The following is a 19639-nucleotide window of genomic DNA, read 5'->3' on the forward strand; positions in this document are numbered from 1 at the left end:
TCTCCCTCTCTGATATTTCCCATTCATTTTTTTCTCCTTTCCCCTTTATTCCCTTTCACTATTTTTTTATATTCCCCAAATGAATGAGACCATATGATGTTTGTCCTTTTCCAATTGACTTATTTCACTCAGCATAATACCCTCCAGTCCCATCCACATCAAAGCAAATTGTGGGTGTTTGTCATTTGTAATGGCTGAGTAATATTCAGCCATTGTATAAATGTGGTCATTGTATAAATAGACCACATCTTCTCTATCCATTCATCTTTCGATGGACACCGAGGCTCCTTCCACAGTTTGGCTATTGTGGACATTGCTACTATAAACATCGGGGAGCAGGTGTCCCGGTGTTTCACTGCATCTGTATCTTTGGGGTAAATCCCAGCAGTGCAATTGCTGGGTTGTAAGGCAGATCTATTTTTAACTCTTTGAGGAACCTCCACACAGTTTTCCAGAGTGGCTACACCAGTTCACATTCCCACCAACAGTGCAGGAGGGTTCCCCTTCCTCCACATCCTCTCCAACATTTGTTGTTTCCTGCCTTGTTAATTTTCCCCATTCTCACTGGTGTGAGGTGGGATCTCATTGCAGTTTTGATTTGTATTTCCATAATGGCAAGTGATGCGGAGCATTTTCTCATGTGCTTGTTGGCCATATCTTTGTCTTCCTCTATTAGATTTCTGTTCATGTCTTTTGCCCATTTCATGATTGGATTGTTTCTTTCTTTGCTGTTGAGTTTAATAAGTTCTTTATAGATCTTAGATACTAGTCCTTTACCAGATATGTCATTTGCAAATATCTTCTTGAAGGGCAGTGAGGTTGATAAAGAAGTCAGTGGTCTTCAAACTGAAACATGCATTAAAATCATTAGGAGAGGGGATCCCTGGGTAGCTCAGTGATTTAGTGTCTGCCTTTGGCCCAGGGCGCAATCCTGGAGTCCCGGGGTTGAGTCCCACGTCAGGCTCCCAGCATGGAGCCTGCATCTCCCTCTGCCTGTGTCTCTGCCTCTCTATGTCTATCATGAATAAATAAATAAAATCTTTAAAAATAAAGTCACCAGGAGAGCTTGTTAAAACACAGATTTCTGAGGGCACCTGGAGGGCTTAGTCGGTTAGGTGTCCAGCTCTTGATTTCGGCTTAGGTCATCATCTCAGGGTCTTAAGATAGAGTCCCACATTGGGTTTTGTGCTGAGCAGGGAGTCTGCTTGAGATTCTCTCCTCCCTCTACCCTTCCCCCTATTCATGCCCTCTATAAATCAATCAATCAATCCTTTAAAAAAAAAAAAAAAACTCCAGATTTCTGGATCTGAGTTTCTGATTCAGTAGGTCTAAGAAATTTGCATTTCTAACACACCCCAGTGATGCTGATGCTCCTGGTCTGGCAACCATACTTTGAGCATCACCAATTTCTTGCTGTACCAAATATATCTGTAAATGTATAGTGGCCAAGCACAATAGAAGTTTATTTCTCTTTCACAAAACAATCCATAGCAAGTTTTCTTTCATTCATTGAGTGAGGAACCCAAGCTCCTTTGAGCTTATATCTCTACTAACAATTAGGAGCATATACAGTTGGAGGAGAGGAAAGGTATCCAGAAAGCAGACCACTTTTTTTTTAATTCAAGCATAATTAACATACAGTATATTAGTTTCAGGTATATAATATAATGATTCAATAATTATATAAATTACTCAGTGCTCATAACAGATGTCCTCTTAATCCCCTTCATCTATTTCACCCATCTCCCTATCCATTTCTCCTCTAGCAACCACCAGCTTGTTCTCTATATTTAAGAGTCTGCTTTTTGGTTTGTCTCTTTTTTGCTTTGTTCGTTTTTGTTTCTTAAATTCCACATGAGTGAAATCTTATGGCATTTATCTTTCTCTTACTGACTTATTTCACTTAGCATTATACCATCTAGATCCATCCATGTTGTTGTAAGTGGCAAGATTTCATTCTTTTTATGACTCAGTAATATTCCATTATATTATATATATATATTTTTGTCCATTCCTCTATGGGTGGACATTTAGGTTGCTTCCATATCTTTGCTATTATAAAAAATGCTGCAGTAAACATAGAGGTCCTTCTATCTTTTCAAGTTCATGTTTTCATTTTCTTTGGCTAAATACCCAGTACAATTACTGGATCATATGGTAATTCTATTTTTAATTTTTTGAGAATCTCTATACTGTTTTCCACCAACTGGCATTCCCACCAACAGTGCACAAGTGTCCCTTTTTCTCCACAGCATCTCCAACACTTGCTGTTTCTTCTGTTTTGATTTTAGCCATTCTGATAGGTATGAGGTGATATCTCATTTTGGTTTTGATTTGCATTTCCCTGATGATTAGTGATGTTGAGCATCTTTTCATATATCTGTTGGCCAGCTTTATGGCTTCCTTGGAAAAATATCTATTCATGTCTCCTACCCATTTTTAATCAGATTGTCTTTTGATGTTAAGTTGTACAATTTATTCATATATTTCAGATATTAACTGCTTATTGAATATATCATTTGCAAATATCTTCTCCCATTCAGTGGGTTGTCTTTTTGTTTTGTTGATGGTTTCCTTTGCTATACAAAAAGTTTTGTTTTGTTTTGTTTGGTATAGTCCTGATAGGTCACTTTTGCTTTTGCTTTTTGTTTCCCTTGTCAAAGGAGATGTATCTAGAAAAAGATTTGTTCAGCTGATCAGTCTACTTTTTAAAAGCCTTGTCATAGAAGTGTCACATATCACTTCATTGTTTCATTGGTGAAAACTAACCACATGATAGTATCTAGATGCAGAGAATGCTGGGAAACAGTCTCTGGCAGGACAGCTACTTCTACAAAATGGAAGGGAGAACACTTATTTTTGTGTACATCTGCATCTCAGCAGCTATGAATGTGGCTCACTCTTCCTCTGCCAACTTCTTTCCCCATTACCAAAAGGCTCTTCTCCCTTATTCTTGCTCATCCAAATCTCAACACCCTCTGGTTATATTTAACTTCCACCAGAATCCCCAGTAAAAAATATCTCTAGTCTTTTATCTTGATAAGTAGCTAAAGTAACTTCCCTCAAAGAGTTTGTTGTTTCCTTGAGGTTATTTTGATAATTATAACCTTAAGAACAAGATTCATCCTTCTCTAGTTAATCAGAAGGAAAATATAAGCTGTATGCATTTTGAACGTTTTAAAGACTTCCTAGAGTCAAGTATCACATCAAATTATGTTTCCAAAAACTAGACAATGGAAATAAGTAATGAAAAGTGCCTAAAATAATTAATGTTGTGACATTATAACCTAACTACTCTCCCTGTAGTAAATTAATACTTTCTAAAGTCCTCTCTAGCTCCTGGGATCTAAAGTGAGTTATAGAGGTGATCTGTGGGGACTCAACTAATGTCATCAGGACTGTTTTTTTCATCTCTCAACTTCATGGTGGAACAGAATGGCAACAAGGACTCTAACCCCTATGCTCTCTTTAGGTCCAGCAGATAAGATCAAGAGTACCTCAAAGAGAAAACATCACTGTGGGTTATTGGAATTGACTAGAGAGTCTTATGCTCATCCTTTAACTATTGTAACCAAGGGACACTAGTTTTTGTGTGTGGAATAAGTTTCACTTAATCCAAACTGAGTTGGAGAAGGTGGTTCTTTAGAGGGGAAATGTATGGTTATTGTTGGAGTTTGAGGCGGCTCCATGCCCCACCTTTGGAACCAGCTGAAGGACCTATGAGCCAGGTAGACACAAAAAGTTACCTTTATTACATGAGTTTAGGTCTGTTAACCAAGAGCTTGCTAATTCCTGAACCAAATGAATCTGCCCCATCACAGACATGCAGTCTCCCACAGGGGCTTGTCCCTATCAGATTTATGACAAAGAGAAGCACAGAATGTTCTCTGCATACTGACAGAGGAGGAAACGGGAATTCTGGTGCAGTGGCTGAGCCCTATCAGGTAAGTCACTCTTCCCCTGCTTGGAGCAAAGGGAGAACAACTAGTGGGTAGATAAGCTAGGATTGTTACACTGAAAAATTTTATACACACAATATAGGAATAGAAAATACATGTCTCCTAACATTTAACAAGAGAATAAATGAATGCTGATAGCAACAACAGGTGTCCACTACCAATAGAAAGTAAGACTTAGTTTTAAATACGTAGATACATAGAACAAAATATATGCATCCAAATGGTTAGATTTCTTAAGCTTTTTAGTTATAAAAGAATATTGAACCCACCTGTTATGAAAACACCATAATACCCTTTAGATACTGTACTTCACAATTATTGTCTCTTATCTAATTTAGTGTGTTTCTGTAGATGAAAAGTAACCAAGTATAAAAGTGGACTGTATGTTGATGCCCTGGGATTAAATGAGTTGCCAGAAGAATATGGTTGAGAGCTTAGGGAAAACAGTCAAACAAGACAAAGAGGAGATTCATATTGATCTGGACCTGATTCTACAATATAAGTTCTATGAGATCAGACTCCTTGTCTTCCCTGCTCACCATTTTATCTTTCCCTAGTGTCTAGAATGTGGCCTCTAACATATAGTAGATGCTCAATAAGCATTTGTGGATTGGATAAATTGCGGAGGGAGTAGGAATCAGAGGAAATTAAAATCTTGTTTGGAGTTACAGTGGCCCCAAAAAAGTAGTGTCAATTGGAACTAAACTGTATTTCGACCTTAACTAAAAGGACCTAATTTCATGCTACCTAGGATGCATTCAGCTGACCTGGAAGAGTTCGAGAATTAAGGAACCAAAAATATCTGAAATGATAGGAGTCTTACAGGTAATTTATTAATTCCCAACAATGGCTGCATATTTAAAACACTTGGGGAGCTCTTTAAACAATTAAATACCCAGGCGTCCATAATTTGCAATAGTTCCCAAATGATTCTGACATACAGCTTGGGCTGAGAACTGTTCTACTACAACCACTCCATCCTTTAGGCTGCGCTTAAAAAAGTAAAGGATTCAGAATGTGATTTGATTATGAATGTCAGTGTTTAGATATATTTTGAAATTAAATCATGAAAAAGAAATAGCTACTTCTTAATGTCAACCCTAGTCGATTCCTGAAATGAGTAAGTCTCAATCTCTCACAGTATTAGCAGAACCAACTATTTTTATAGGCAGAGAAGGATGGTTATTCCAACCCAGTAGTCTGCCTTGAAGGCCATGGGGAGCCATTGAAAAGTTTTGCAAAAGTGTCATGATGAAAAGGTAGTTTCCAGAGATGGACCTGGCTATGGTGGAAGGATAAGTTTGAAGGAACAAGTATAAAGACAGGGAGGTGACACAATAGCTATCCCAGAATGAGCCCTTGATCATCCAACATAAGATAGAGCACTATCCTGTAAAGCTGTCAACAGGGCTTCAGGACTATTGGCTTGGAAGAGTAAACGGTGAGCTGGCACCCAGAGCAACTACAGGTGCCAGCTCTTGACTTAATCCAGTTTTGCATTCTAAACAGCTGCCTGGCCTGGAGCTGCCAGAAGCTCTTTTAAAGGAGGAGAAGGAAGGGTATAAAGGAAGAGAGTGTAAAGCATGGGCCTGGGCCTGGGGGTGGGGGGCAGGTCTAACCATTTCATCTACCTGGGGAGCTTAACACTGTTGTGTTTTGTGACTAGAACCAAGTAAAGAGATGGTTGTCTCAGGAAAATCCACTTCCTGGCTACTTGGGTGACCTCCAAAGTCCTGCAGGACATTGGGCCATTGGGGAGAGGGGGTAGAGGAGTGACACCTTCTACTTGGTAGACACAAAGCTGTTTCATCACCATATTTTACTTAAGTAAAATTAAGTGTGCTAGATGAGTAAATCTATCCACCTCAAACACATTTTGCAAACCATCTAACCAGTGAAAATTTTGTTTTCAAAATTTCCCTGATTGGATCCCATACCCAAGGTGCTGTGGGGTGTTCTGCATGTATTTGCAGATATGCATGCACAGTACCTACCTTTTGCAGAGGCAAAAGTCACTCCAAGGTGAAATGATCCTGCTGAAAGAGCTTGTGGCTCTTCCAACAGAACTGAAGGGGTTGTGGGGGGAGAGGTGGTAGCCCAAGCAATCTGCCTCAGGCCAACTCTGGTAGGGCCCCAGCCCTGTGAAGGAGCAATGCCATTCCCAGGAGCCCACTACCCCCTGCCCTGGGGGGTTACGTGTGCCCCCTCAGATGCCTCCAGTAATGGGTCTTTCGCAACTTCCCTCAGGAGAGGATGCCATGGGCTAATAGACATCACTATCAGGAAGGCTTTTGTGCTGCGCAGCTTATATTTTCTTTTCCGCAGTTTCAGCTCGTTGCTCCTAATTACCTCCCCCTGAGCAGGCCCCCCCCCCCCCCCCCAGCATACAGGATCAACAGCTTGGCCTGCCTCAGCACCTCTCTGCCAGAGGCTCTTCATTCAGAATGGCCCGCTTAAAATGTAGCCCCACACTACCCAGCTCCAACTCAGGTACAGGTCCCTGGAGTTGCCCGCCTTCCTGCTACCCTGGCCTTGCTTGGGGCCTCCTACTAGCTAAGCCCAGGAGCCCCAGCAGGTGAGAGTACACCACCATCTCCTCCCCCTTTCTCTGCCTGGGCTTTCTCATAGGGTCTGCGTTCCTCCAGTATGGGGGGCACAGCCGATGGAAGCAGAGCTCTGGGTACCACGCCAGGGGGACCCAGCATTAATTATTCTCTCTTCTCCAAGCAAAGGTGTGAGAGCTGTGCCCTGTGATGATCACGGACTTGGAGTACAGTCAGCGCTACATCTACAGGCTGAAAACCAGAGAGGTTCATTCAATTCCCTCTCCTCCTGTGCCTTTTAACTCACTTTGAAATTCCTCGCGCTGCTGCAGGTGCCTCCGTGCTTTTTCCAAGGGCTAGAGCCCTGTGCAGATTTATTTGGTAACCATCGCAGGAATTTCAAAAAAAAAAGAGAGAGAGAGAGAACACCGGAGGAAGAAGCCAGGCCTGAAGTAATTAAGATGATTTGTTTCACATGGTTCAGGTAGGTACAAAGGGGAACCTGAACACAGAGAATGGAAGATCAAAGGGATAGCAGTGAGAAGGTGGAAGCTCAGCTCTGCCAAATGAAAACCCCTCTCCATATTTTTAGCTTCTCCCAGAGATAAAAGAGAGGAAGATAACATTTGTTTTAACGTTTGCTTTCAGCAGTTAGCTTCCAGAATAAAATATTCAAATGTATGATGCCAGATTTACAAGGTCATAAGATCTCCCCCTCTGAAATCATTTGTCAGTAGAAAACACTGCTTTACTTAAGCCCCAGGAATTGAGCTGCAGGAATGAATATTCCTTAGGAAGTACATGTACTTGGCAAGCTTATTGGTGGCTCTTGAGAATCCTCTCTGCAATGGGCCCTCTTCTGCCCCTGGCACCCTACCAACCACGGGATGTAAAGGTAAGGTTGAGCAGCAGAGGGGCCAGTGCAGGGGGCACATGCATACATCTGAGCATGCCACTTTTCAAAACATGGTATTTATGAAACACAGCATGGTATTTGGCTTTGGGGTTCTCCTTCCCAACAATATGCATCACCAAGAATCAGCCATTGTATTATTTTCCAACGCTATTGATACCCCGGATCTTCTGATATTTTGCCACAAGTATATACACGTCTCTCCTCTGCTAACTCTGTGGCTTCCACCTGACCTGCACTGTGACACACCTGCTGCTCACTTGTATTTCGTCTAGAGTTCCTTACAAGCCCTAGGAAGTTACACTTGTTCGGGACCACAGTGACAGACCTAGAGCTAGAATCTGGGGCTCTGGCAAAATGAAGAGGCTTTCTCTTTGTGGTTTTTCCTTTCTCATCCCCTTTCCATAAGGTGACTGAGATTTCTTACCTCCTGTGAATATGACTAAATCTGAGTATTACAGAGTGAATACTGAGCTTAGTATTTACAATATGCCCATTAAATCAGTACCATTCAGATAATCAATTTTAAAATTATCTGAATGCATGGTTGGGTGGCTCAGTGGTTGAGCATCTGCCCTTGGCTTAGGTCATGATCCTGGGATCAAGTCCCACATTGGGCTCCTCACAGGGAGCTTGCTTCTCCATCTGCCTAAGTCTCTGCCTCTCTCTGTGTCTCATGAATAAATAAAATCTTAAAAAACAAAATGGAAAGAAAGAAACTAAGGTTGGGAAAGTTAAATCACTTACCCCAGTCAGGGCTAGCAGGTGGAGGATAGAGGGATCTCTACTGCCTCTGTGAATAAACACCTGAATTCCTTTAGCACCACAGATAGCATTCACCGATGGCCTCCGAACAGCTGTGGAGACTAGACTGACCAAACAATCGAACATCCATGAGGTGTTTTCAGTGACTGCACTTTTGACAGAATTGACCTGAGTAGGTGTCACCTTGTCTGGGAGACTTCCCTCTACTTCACTAGGGCCTTTTCCTAGGAGGCTGCTGCCATGGTGGTGGTCTTGCTCCAGGCCCCCTGGAGGCCTACATACCATTGGTAGGAAATGTCGGCAGTATTGACCATGATTCTGGAAAGAAGCAAATTAATCTGTGCAGTGGTCTCCAACCCATGACATGGCCTCACTATCCCCTTGCTCTGAGCAGAAGGTTCCAGCCCATAACCCCGAAAAAAAACCCCGCAGAGGCCCTATTGACTCCTCAGCTCCAGGGGACAGGGATGTCACAAGACTAGCTTCCCTGGACCAGGCTTCAACGGAGGTGTTTCCTGTGGTGGAGAGAAATGTGTGGACAAAAAGAGATGGCCTTTTTTGTGAGTATCAGCGCTTCTCAGGCTTTGGCATACACACGAATCACTGGGGAGCTTGTTAAAACACATATTCTGTTTTAGCTGCTCTGGGGCCCTGAGATGCTACGTTTCTAGGAAGCTCCAACGCAGTGCCCACACTGCTGGTCCCGATGCTGAGTAGCCAGGTTTTCTCTGCACATATGTTTTCACAGTGGAGCCCTTGATGTCACATTTTGACAAAGAAGTTCTGTAAAGACCAGAGGCCGTGGCCTTACATCACTGCTATGAGTAGAAGGAAGGTTTTCTTCTGAAGCAGAGAACATTCTTCAAGTCACTCACCTGGGAAAAAAGCCCTTCAGATCATCCAGAAAGGAAATTCCTCACCCTCTGCTGGAACTGCACGTCCAAAGTCAAGGCTGGAGCAGTCCTTCAGGGATCAAGGATAGGCCACACATGAGGCCATAAACTCTACCATGTAACCCTTCCTGCTTGTAGTTCCTTTTGTGGCCATACTGACTCAGCTGTAAGTCATCCAGTGGGTTTGCCCCAACCCTCAGTGGACAGGAGCATGTGTCTGCCAGGGCCCACCAGGTTGCACGTGTGCCAGCAAGCATGTACCACCCATCTGTGTGCCCACTGTGGGGTGGTACAGACAGGGGCCCAAGGTTGGGCTAGCACCTTACAGGGCTCCTGCCCCAGGCATCCCGCATGTGCACAGTCACTCCTGGTCATGTGCTTATGACATAGCATCTGTGCAGTTCATCTGGGGCTCTGGAGCCACACTTGATTGTGTTCTTATTGACTCAGTGTCTCCCAAAGTCAGATAAAACCCATGGCTGTGAACTAGGCTGGACCACGTTCTTTCCATCACATCTGCACACATACATGGATGTGTGTTCACATTCCTTAGAAACTGAAAGTCTAATTTTAGGAAAAAAATTTCCAGGGCATGGTGATAGCCTGAAGTTTAAAAACAAAATTTAAGTCTCAGAAACTTGGTTCCCCAATAATGCTGGTGGACATGACGTTGCCAGTGCTGTGGCTAAAGATGAGAACACAGCTCAAGAAAGGGAGACTGGGTGAGGCCAAGCAGCCTGGTTTAGCAACCCCTGCTAGAGGAGGAGATCGCATTCATGGTCTTTGCTTCTGATTAGCTAAGGGACTTGAGCATTGGGATTCCTTGAAAGGTCATTTCTCTAAACAGAAATAACCTAAGTTCTGATCTTCCCTAATAGCATAACTACTTGGTACACATTTAGTCAACTATAAAATAATGCCGGTTCTAGAGGCAGAGAAGCTGTGGTCAGACCAGCCTTTAATGAGCAACCCAGGGCCTGGCCAGGTTTTGAAGGAACTAGCATATAGAGATATTAGCTGAACCTCAAAAACAATAGGTGCCTGCGCCCTCTAAGTAGCTCATGTGTTACAGATCTGACAAGTCTCATTGATTTAAATGGCTGGAGAACTGCTTGGATTTTAATCTCCTTCACCCTTATACCAAGGAGGTCGCTGTTTAAATGCTTTTACTTAATAATGTAAACACCTGTCACACGCCAGGGGCAAAGCTATTAAGGAGAAGGATTATTTAAAGCAATGCTCCTGAATACAACATTGTTATTGTCTTATTCTCAGTTGCCAGGGCTTTTTTCTTAGGACTAGAGCCAATGGCCAAGTCACCTAGTGCTCTGTCCCCCAGAGAGATCTGCAGAGGGTTCCTTTGACCCACACACAGAACGAGCATCTGCTCACATGCTGTCATCTGAAGGTCCCCAAACATCTGACCTGCAAAGCCTCTTGCAGTCAACACCATGTGTCTACCAAAGTCCGTTATTAAAATGGAAAGCTATTTTCATAAAGGAGTATTAGGCCATTAACCTGGTAGCTACAAGGCACAGACTAAACTAAAGTATCATCTCTTGGGATCCCTGGGTGGCGCAGCGGTTTGGCGCCTGCCTTTGGCCCAGGGCGCGATCCTGGAGACCCGGGATCGAATCCCACATCAGGCTCCCGGTGCATGGAGCCTGCTTCTCCCTCCGCCTGTGTCTCTGCCTCTCTCTCTCTCTCTGTGACTATCATAAATAAATTAAAAATAATAATAAAAAAAATAAAGTATCATCTCTTATACCTGCAACAACCCTATGATTTAATGCTGTTGTCATCCCCATAATCTGAAGTACAGAATGGTTAAGTGACTTTCTCAAGGACACACAGTATCTAGCAGGAATAAGATTAGAATCTAGGGCTGACCTCAAAGCACTTACTTTTAGGAACCAAGCACTATGCTGTATTATCTCTCTCACTTTCAAGGGTCCATTAGTGTACCACATAACCTGATGAGATGAAAGCCTAGAGGAATGATTCAGAAGAGAGTAGAAAAGAATGAGCCAGAACCTGCAGGGCTGCTGGGGAGGAAGGGCCTGAGGCTAGACTCTAAGGCCTGGACTGGGGGCTCTGGAACAAAATATTGGCATCAGGAGGCCCAGGGGTTAGAACCAGAAGGCAAAGGACCCTAACACATTTAAGAAGATACCAAGGCTAAAGATGTAAGAGCACCACCTATAGCCCAGCTTAAAGAAGGGACAGCCCCTGCTCCCTGCTCTTTTATTTTTCCCAAACTGCCTCATCAGGGGAGACACACCTGAGGCCAACACACAAGGCCTTCCCCACCCTTACCTGTCCATGTCTTCTGAATATTCACCATAGCGCTGGTCTTAGCAAAACCCAGGTCAGCCTGGACCCTGCCAACAGTACCCAAAGCCCCTATGTCTAACCAACTGTGGGTTAGTGACATTGGCCCTAGAAAGGAGGGCAAGCTTATGTGACAGTACAGGTTGCAACAGACACTGGTCTTTAATCCAAGTTACCGATCAGATATTGGTGTGGTTTATCAAGACCACTGCTCCACAAACTTACTTTTGAGAGAAAAGCCAATCCCTTTGGCTTGGTCTCAGCACCTGAATTCAGTAGTGCTTTGATGAACAAACTCTTCATAATGATACAGAACAAGAAGAGAGGAAACGGTTTGTTCATTCAACAAATATTTATCGAACATCTTTTGTAAACCTGGCACTACCTTTGGTACCAGGAATAAAGCAAAGAATAAAGTTGTCAATCTGCCCTCCCCATGTGGAGCTTTCAGTTGTGCAGGGACAGCAAATCAGTTAAAGGGGGAAAATAATGTTATGTTTTGAAAGAAAAATAATCAGAACATTGTTTCTCCAGGAGTGGTGGCCAAACCAGCAGCATCAGCATCACCCAAGAACTTGTTAAGGCACAGATCCTTAGACCTACTGAACCAAAAACTCTGGGCATAGAACCCAGCAATCTGTGTTTTAACCAGCCTATGAGGGGAATCTGATCTGTGCTAAGGTTCCATTGGGATATAAAGTAAGGGTGGGGAGAGGAATATCTTTAGGTAGGATGATCAGGATAGGCCTTTGTGATATTCAGGCTGAGAGATGAAAAAGAAACATCCCATGCAAAAGCCAAGAGAAAAAAGAATTCCAGAGACAGAGAACAGTAGGTGCAAAGTCCCTGTGGCAGGGGAAAACTTGTTATGATCAAGTAACAGGAGAAAAGTATGACTATAGCATAATTATTAAAGAGGAAGCTGAGAACAGAGGCTAGATCCTGCAAGGAATTATAGACCTCAGTAAAAGGCATAAATTGAGAATTGACATAAATGCTCTAATGAAAGAAGCATATTCCTATGTTATGAAGCATGAATCTAACCCAGATTGAGGGTCAGTGAGGGATTCTCAAAGGTAATGATTTTTGAGATAATCGACAAATACAAGATTACTAAGGAGCCATCATGTGCAAAGGCCCGGAGACAGGAAAGATCATGACACAGTCAGGAAAAATTATAATTTCCCTTTTTTTTTTTAAAATTTCCCTGACTTTAAAATAGGCAAAAGTGAGTACTGGATAGTCTAACATACCCTTTCCTAGTTATCTGTGCCTTCATTATCTTTGACCTACTTTATCACTATCGCAAATTGTAGAAAACTGAGAGTTTTGTAGTTTGTAGAAAACAGACTCTTATCCAGAGAAATGCAAATTAATGTTGCCCAACGTGTAATTGATTATTGCTCTATGAATATGGCTAGCTTCAACTCTGTTAACCAATTCATTTCAGCATTTCTCTTTTTTTTTTTTTTTTTTTTAGATTTTATTCCATTTATTCCTGAGAGACCAGAGAGAGAGCCAGAGACAGAGAGAGAGAGAGAGAAAGAAGCAGGCTCCTCGAAGGGAGCCCGATGTGGGACTCAATCCCTGGACTTAGGATCACACCCTGAGCTTACACTAAACCACTGAGCCACCCAAGCATCCCTATTTTAGCATTTCTTGATTGTATATATGTGTGTGTCTTCTATGTGTGTGCTGAATTCTCTTTTGAACCAATTGTGACCTCCTACTGGTTCTTTCATTAAACAATGAGTTTTTAAAAACTTTGATGGGGGCACCTAGGTGGCTCAGTTCAGTTAAACGTCCAACTCTTTTTTTTTTAATTAATTTTTATTGGTGTTCAATTTACCAACATACAGAAAAACACCCACTGCTCATCCCGTCAAGTGTCCACCTCAGTGCCCGTCACACATTCCCCTCCAACACCCGCCCTCCTCCCCTTCCACCACCCCTAGATCGTTTCCCCGAGTTAGGAGTCTTTATGTTCTGTCTCCCTTCCTGATATTTACCAACATTTCTTTTCCCTTCCTTTATATTCCCTTTCACTATTATTTATATTCCCCAAATGAATGAGAACATACACTGTTTGTCCTTCTCTGATTGACTTATTTCACTCAGCATAATACCCTCCAGTTCCATCCACGTTGAAGCAAATGGTGGGTATTTGTCGTTTCTAATTGCTGAGTAATATTCCATTGTATACATAAACCACATCTTCTTTATCCATTCATCTTTCGATGGACACCGAGGCTCCTTCCACAGATTGGCTATTGTGGCCATTGCTGATAGAAACATCGGGGTGCAGGTGTCCCGACGTTTCACTGCATCTGAATCTTTGGGGTAAATCCCCAACAGTGCAATGGCTGGGTCGTAGGGCAGGTCTATTTTTAACTCTTTGAGGAACCTCCACACAGTTTTCCAGAGTGGCTGCACCAGTTCACATTCCCACCAACAGTGTAAGAGGGTTCCCTTTTCTCCGCATCCTCTCCAACATTTGTTGTTTCCTGCCTTGTTAATTTTCCCCATTCTCACTGGTGTGAGATGGTATCTCATTGTGGTTTTGATTTGTATTTCCCTGATGGCAAGTGATGCAGAGCATTTTCTCATGTGCATGTTGGCCATGTCCATGTCTTCCTCTGTGAGATTTCTCTTCATGTCTTTTGCCCATTTCATGATTGGATTGTTTGTTTCTTTGGTGTTGAGTTTAATAAGTTCTTTATAGATTTTGGAAACTAGCCCTTTATCTGATATGTCATTTGCAAATATCTTCTCCCATTCTGTAGGTTGTCTTTTAGTTTTGTTGACTGTATCCTTTGCTGTGCAAAAGCTTCTTATCTTGATGAAGTCCCAATAGTTCATTTTTGCTTTTGTTTCTTTTGCCTTTGTGGATGTATCTTGCAAGAAGTTACTGTGGCCGAGTTCAAAAAGGGTGTTGCCTGTGTTCTCTTCTATGATTTTGATGGACTCTTGTCTCACATTTAGATCTTTCATCCATTTTGAGTTAATCTTTGTGTCTGGTGAAAGAGAGTGGTCCAGTTTCATTCTTCTGCATGTGGATGTCCAATTTTCCCAGCACCATTTATTGAAGAGACTGTCTTTCTTCCAATGGATAGTCTTTCCTCCTTTATCGAATATTAGATGACCATACATTTCAGGATCCACTTCTGGGTTCTCTATTCTGTTCCATTGATCTATGTGTCTGTTTTTGTGCCAGTACCACACTGTCTTGATGACCACAGCTTTGTAGTACAACCTGAAATCTGGCATTGTGATGCCCCCAGATATGGTTTTCTTTTTTAAAATTCCCCTGGCTATTCGGGGTCTTTTCTGATTCCACACAAATCTTAAAATAATTTGTTCTAACTCTCTAATGAAAGTCCATGGTATTTTGATAGGGATTGCATTAAATGTGTAAATTGCCCTGGGTAACATTGACATTTTTACAATATTAATTCTGCCAATCCATGAGCATGGAATATTTTTCCATCTCTTTGTGTCTTCCTCAATTTCTTTCAGAAGTGTTCTATAGTTTTTAGGGTATAGATCTTTTACCTCTTTGGTTAGGTTTATTCCTAGGTATCTTATGCTTTTGGGTGCAATTGTAAATGGGACTGACTCCTTAATTTCTCTTTCTTCAGTCTCATTGTTAGTATATAGAAATGCCATAGATTTCTGGGCATTGATTTTGTATCCTGCCACGCTACCAAATTGCTGTATGAGTTCTAGCAATCTTGGGGTGGAGTCTTTTGGGTTTTCTATGTAGAGTATCATGTCATCAGCGAAGAGGGAGAGTTTGACTTCTTCTATGCCAATTTGAATGCCTTTAATGTCTTTTTGTTGTCTGATTGCTGAGGCGAGGACTTCCAGAACTATGTTGAACAGCAGTGGTGAGAGTGGACATCCCTGTCTTGTTCCTGATCTTAGGGTAAAGGCTCCCAGTGCTTCCCCATTGAGAATGATATTTGCTGTGGGCTTTTCGTAAATGGCTTTTAAGATGTCGAGGAAAGTTCCCTCTATCCCTACACTCTGAAGGGTTTTGATCAGGAATGGATGCTGTATTTCGTCAAATGCTTTCTCTGCATCTAATGAGAGGATCATATGGTTCTTGGTTTTTCTCTTGCTGATATGATGAATCACATTGATGGTTTTACGAGTGTTGAACCAGCCTTGTGTCCTGGGGATAAATCCTACTTGGTCATGGTGAATAATTTTCTTAATGTGCTGTTGGATCCTATTGGCTAGTATCTTGTTGAGAATTTTTGCATCCATGTTCATCAGGAATATTGGTCTGTAATTCTCCTTTTTGGTGGGGTCTTTGTCTGGTTTCGGAATTAAGGTGATGCTGGCCTCATAGAACGAATTTGGAAGTACTCCATCTCTTTCTATCTTTCCAAACAGCTTTAGTAGAATAGGTATGATTTCTTCTTTAAACGTTTGATAGAATTCCCCTGGGAAGCCATCTGGCCCTGGACTCTTGTGTCTTGGGAGGTTTTTGATGACTGCTTCAATTTCCTCCCTGGTTATTGGCCTGTTCAGGTTTTCTGTTTCTTCCTGCTCCAGTTTTGGTAGTTTGTGGCTTTCCAGGAATGCCTCCATTTCTTCTAGATTTCCTAATTTATTGGCGTACAGCTGTTCATAATATGTTTTTAAAATCGTTTGTATTTCTTTGGTGTTGGTAGTGATCTCTCCTTTCTCATTCATGATTTTATTATTTGAGTCTTCTCTCTCTTCTTTTTAATAAGGTTGGCTAATGGTTTATCTATCTTATTAATTCGTTCAAAGAACCAACTCCTGGTTCTGTTGATCTGTTCCACAGTTATTTTGGTCTCGATATCATTTAGTTCTGCTCGAATTTTAATTAACTGTCTTCTTCTGCTGGGGGTGGGGTCTATTTGTTGCTTTTTCTCTAGTTCCTTTATGTGTAAGGTGAGCTTTTGAATTTGAGTTCTTTCCAGTTTTTGAATGGATGCTTGTATTGCGATGTATTTCCCCCTCAGGACTGCTTTTGCTGCATCCCAAAGATTTTGAACGGTTGTATCTTCATTCTCATTAGTTTCCATGAATCTTTTTAATTCTTCCTTAATTTCCTGGTTGACCTTTTCATTTTTTAGCAGGATGGTCCTTAACCTCCCCGTGTTTGTGGTCCTTCCAAACTTCTTGTTGTGATTAAGTTCTAATTTCAAGGCATTATGGTCTGAGAATATACAGGGGACTATCCCGATCTTTTGGTATTGGTTCAGACCCGATTTGTGACCCAGTATGTGGTCTATTCTGGAGAAAGTTCCATGTGCACTTGAGAAGAATGTGTATTCAGTTGAGTTTGGATGTAAAGTTCTGTAGATATCTGTGAAATCCCTCTGATCCAGTGTATCATTTAAAGCTCTCGTTTCTTTGGAGATGTTGTGCTTAGAAGACCTATCTAGTATAGAGAGAGCTAGATTGAAGTCACCAAGTATAAGTGTATTATTATCAAAGTATTTCTTCAGTTTGGTTATTAACTGGTTTAAATATTTGGCAGCTCCCACATTCGGGGCATATATATTGAGGATTGTTAAGTCCTCTTGTTGGATAGATCCTTTGAGTATGAGATAGTGTCCCTCTTCATCTCTCACTATAGTCTTCGGGGTAAATTTTAATTTATCTGATATAAGGATGGCAACCCCTGCTTTCTTTTGAGGACCATTTGAATGGTAAATGGTTCTCCAACCTTTTATTTTCAGGTTGTAGGTGTCCTTCTGTCTAAAATGAGTCTCTTGTAGACAGCAAATAGATGGGTCCTGCTTTTTTATCCAGTCTGAAACCCTGCGCCTTTTGATGGGGTCATTAAGCCCATTCACGTTCAGAGTTACTATTGACAGATATGAGTTTAGTGTCATCATATCTATTCAGTCCTTGTTTTTGTGGATTGTTCCACTGAACTTCTTCTTAAAGGGGAATTTTAAGAGTCCCCCTTAAAATTTCTTGCAGAGCTGGTTTGGAGGTCACATATTCTTTCAGTTCCTGCCTGTCTTGGAAACTCTTTATCTCTCCTTCCATTTTGAATGAAAGCCTTGCTGGGTAAAGTATTCTTGGTTGCATGTTCTTTTCATTTAGGACCCTGAATATATCCTGCCAGCCCTTTCTGGCCTGCCAGGTCTCTGTGGAGAGGTCTGCTGTTACCCTAATATTCCTCCCCATAAAAGTCAGGGACTTTTTTTCTCTTGCTGCTTTAAGGATCTTCTCCTTATCTTTGGAATTTGCAAGCTTCACTATTAAATGTCAAGGTGTTGAAAGGTTTTTATTGATTTTAGGGGGGGATCTCTCTATTTCCTGGATCTGAATGTCTGTTTCCCTTCCCAGATTCGGAAAGTTTTCAGCTAGGATTTGTTCAAATACATATTCTGGCCCTCTGGCCCTTTCGGCGTCCTCGGGAACCCCAATTAAACGTAGGTTTTTCTTCCTCAGGCTGTCATTTATTTCCCTTAATCTATCCTCATGGTCTTTTAATTGTTTGTCTCTTTTTTCCTCAGTTTCCCTCTTTGCCATCAACTTGTCTTCTATGTCACTCACTCGTTCTTCCACCTCGTTAAGCCTCGTCCTTAGGACTTCTAGCTTGGATTGCATCTCATTTAATTGATTTTTAATTTCTGCCTGATTGGATCTAAATTCTCCAGTCATGAAGTCTCGAGTCCTTTATGGTTCTTTCTAGAGCCACCAGTAGCTGTATAATAGTGCTTCTGAATTGGCTTTCTGACATTGAACTGTAATCCATATTTTGTAACTCTGTGGGAGAGAGGGCTGTTTCTGATTCTTTTTTTTGAGGTGAGGTTTTCCTTCTAGTCATTTTGCTCAGTGCAGAGTGGCCAAAAACAAGTTGTACTGGGAAAAGGAGAAAGAGAGAAGGAAAGAAAAGAGAAAAAGAAAAAAGATAAAGAAGAAGAAAAAAGGGGGAAAAGAGAAGAAAAAGAGAAAGAAAAAGAAAGGAGAAAAAAGAAAAAAAGGGGGGGGTGGGGGAAGCAATCAGAAATCAAGAAGAAAGAAAGAAAAAAAGCACAAAAAAAAAAAAAAACACACGGGGGAGTATCTTCCGATTCTGTATACTTTAAGTCCCTTGACTTCCCTTGGAACTGGTCCGTGTCGCTGGTCTTCTGGGGGAGGGGCCTGCTGTGCTGATTCTCAGGTGTGAGCACTTGGGGGAGCTGCTCTGCCCCTGCCTGGTGCAGGGCTCAGTGGGGGTTGTTCACCCCGTGAGGAAGCCACAGTGGTGGGGGCAGCTCTGGGACCCTGGAGTCAGCTCCCGCAGTAGCTCCGGGGCTCTCCGTCTGCAGGGCCTGGGGGCTCCGGGGCGGGGCCGCTGATCTGCTCAGTTCCAGGCAGGAGCGTCCTTGCTGTCCTGGGCCCTCCCGGCCTCTGCCTGTCCCGGGGTAGGCCGGATCCTGGGCTGTGTCCCGGGCCCTGTGCTCCGGGGCCTGCGCTGTTGGATTCGCGCTCCCGCCCCGCAGCCCCCTCCGCGGAGCCGCCGCCGAGCTGTTCCCGGAGCCGCGCCACCCCCTCCGCGCGGAGCTTCTTCCTCTGCCCAAGCCGCCGCCGCCGCCGCGCTGCCCCCGGAGCCCCACAGCCCCCTCCGCGGAGCCGCAGCCCGAGCCCCTCCGAGCTGCTCCAGGTCCCGCCGAAAGCTGCAGCCCTTAGGGAGCTCGGCGCATCTCCCGGGGCGCAGTTCCTCTGTTACTGTCCCAGGGAGCCCGAGGGCGTCCCCGCCCTCCTGGGTCCTGCTCCAATTCCCCGGGAGGCCTTTCCGCCCGGGAGGGTTGGTGCAGCTCCTGCTCCTCCGGGCCGGGGCTCTCCTGTCCTGGGGACACTCGCCCCGGCCTCAGCCTGGCTCCTCGCAGGGCCCCTCCCCCTCGGAGGTCTTTTGTGTCTTTATTTCTTTTTCCCCGTCTTCCTACCTGATAGAAGCGCGAACTCTTCTCACTGTAGCGTTCCAGCTGGTCTCTCTTTAAATCTCAGGCCGAATTCGTAGATTTTCAGGATGATTGGAAGGTTTTCTAGGTAATTTGTTGAGGACAGGTGACTTGGAGACCCTACTCTTCTGCCATCTTGCCCCTCCCGCCTCCAACTCTTTTTTTAAAAAAAAAGATTATTTTAGGGAGTGCAAGTCTTTTTTTTTTTTTTTTTGGGGGGGGGGGGAGTGCAAGTCTTAAGCAGACTCCTCACTGAGCAGTACTGAGCATGGAGATCAAAGAGGGACTCCATCTC

The 19639-nt window shown here is 43.1% G+C and overlaps 1 long non-coding RNA gene across 1 annotated transcript in view; it reads left to right on the forward strand.

The window, feature by feature from the left end:
- The window catches only part of LOC112923672 (uncharacterized), a 68192-nt gene that overhangs the window by 25171 nt on the left and 23382 nt on the right, over positions 1-19639 (forward strand). Inside the window, exons 2-4 of the long non-coding RNA XR_011999877.1 lie at positions 3822-3944; positions 4711-4784; positions 6692-6986. This is a non-coding gene — a long non-coding RNA (uncharacterized lncRNA). The remainder of the gene's footprint in view (positions 1-3821; positions 3945-4710; positions 4785-6691; positions 6987-19639) is intronic.

Source organism: Vulpes vulpes, chromosome 2 (assembly GCF_048418805.1).
Source record: "Vulpes vulpes isolate BD-2025 chromosome 2, VulVul3, whole genome shotgun sequence".
Lineage (NCBI taxonomy): Eukaryota > Metazoa > Chordata > Mammalia > Carnivora > Canidae > Vulpes > Vulpes vulpes.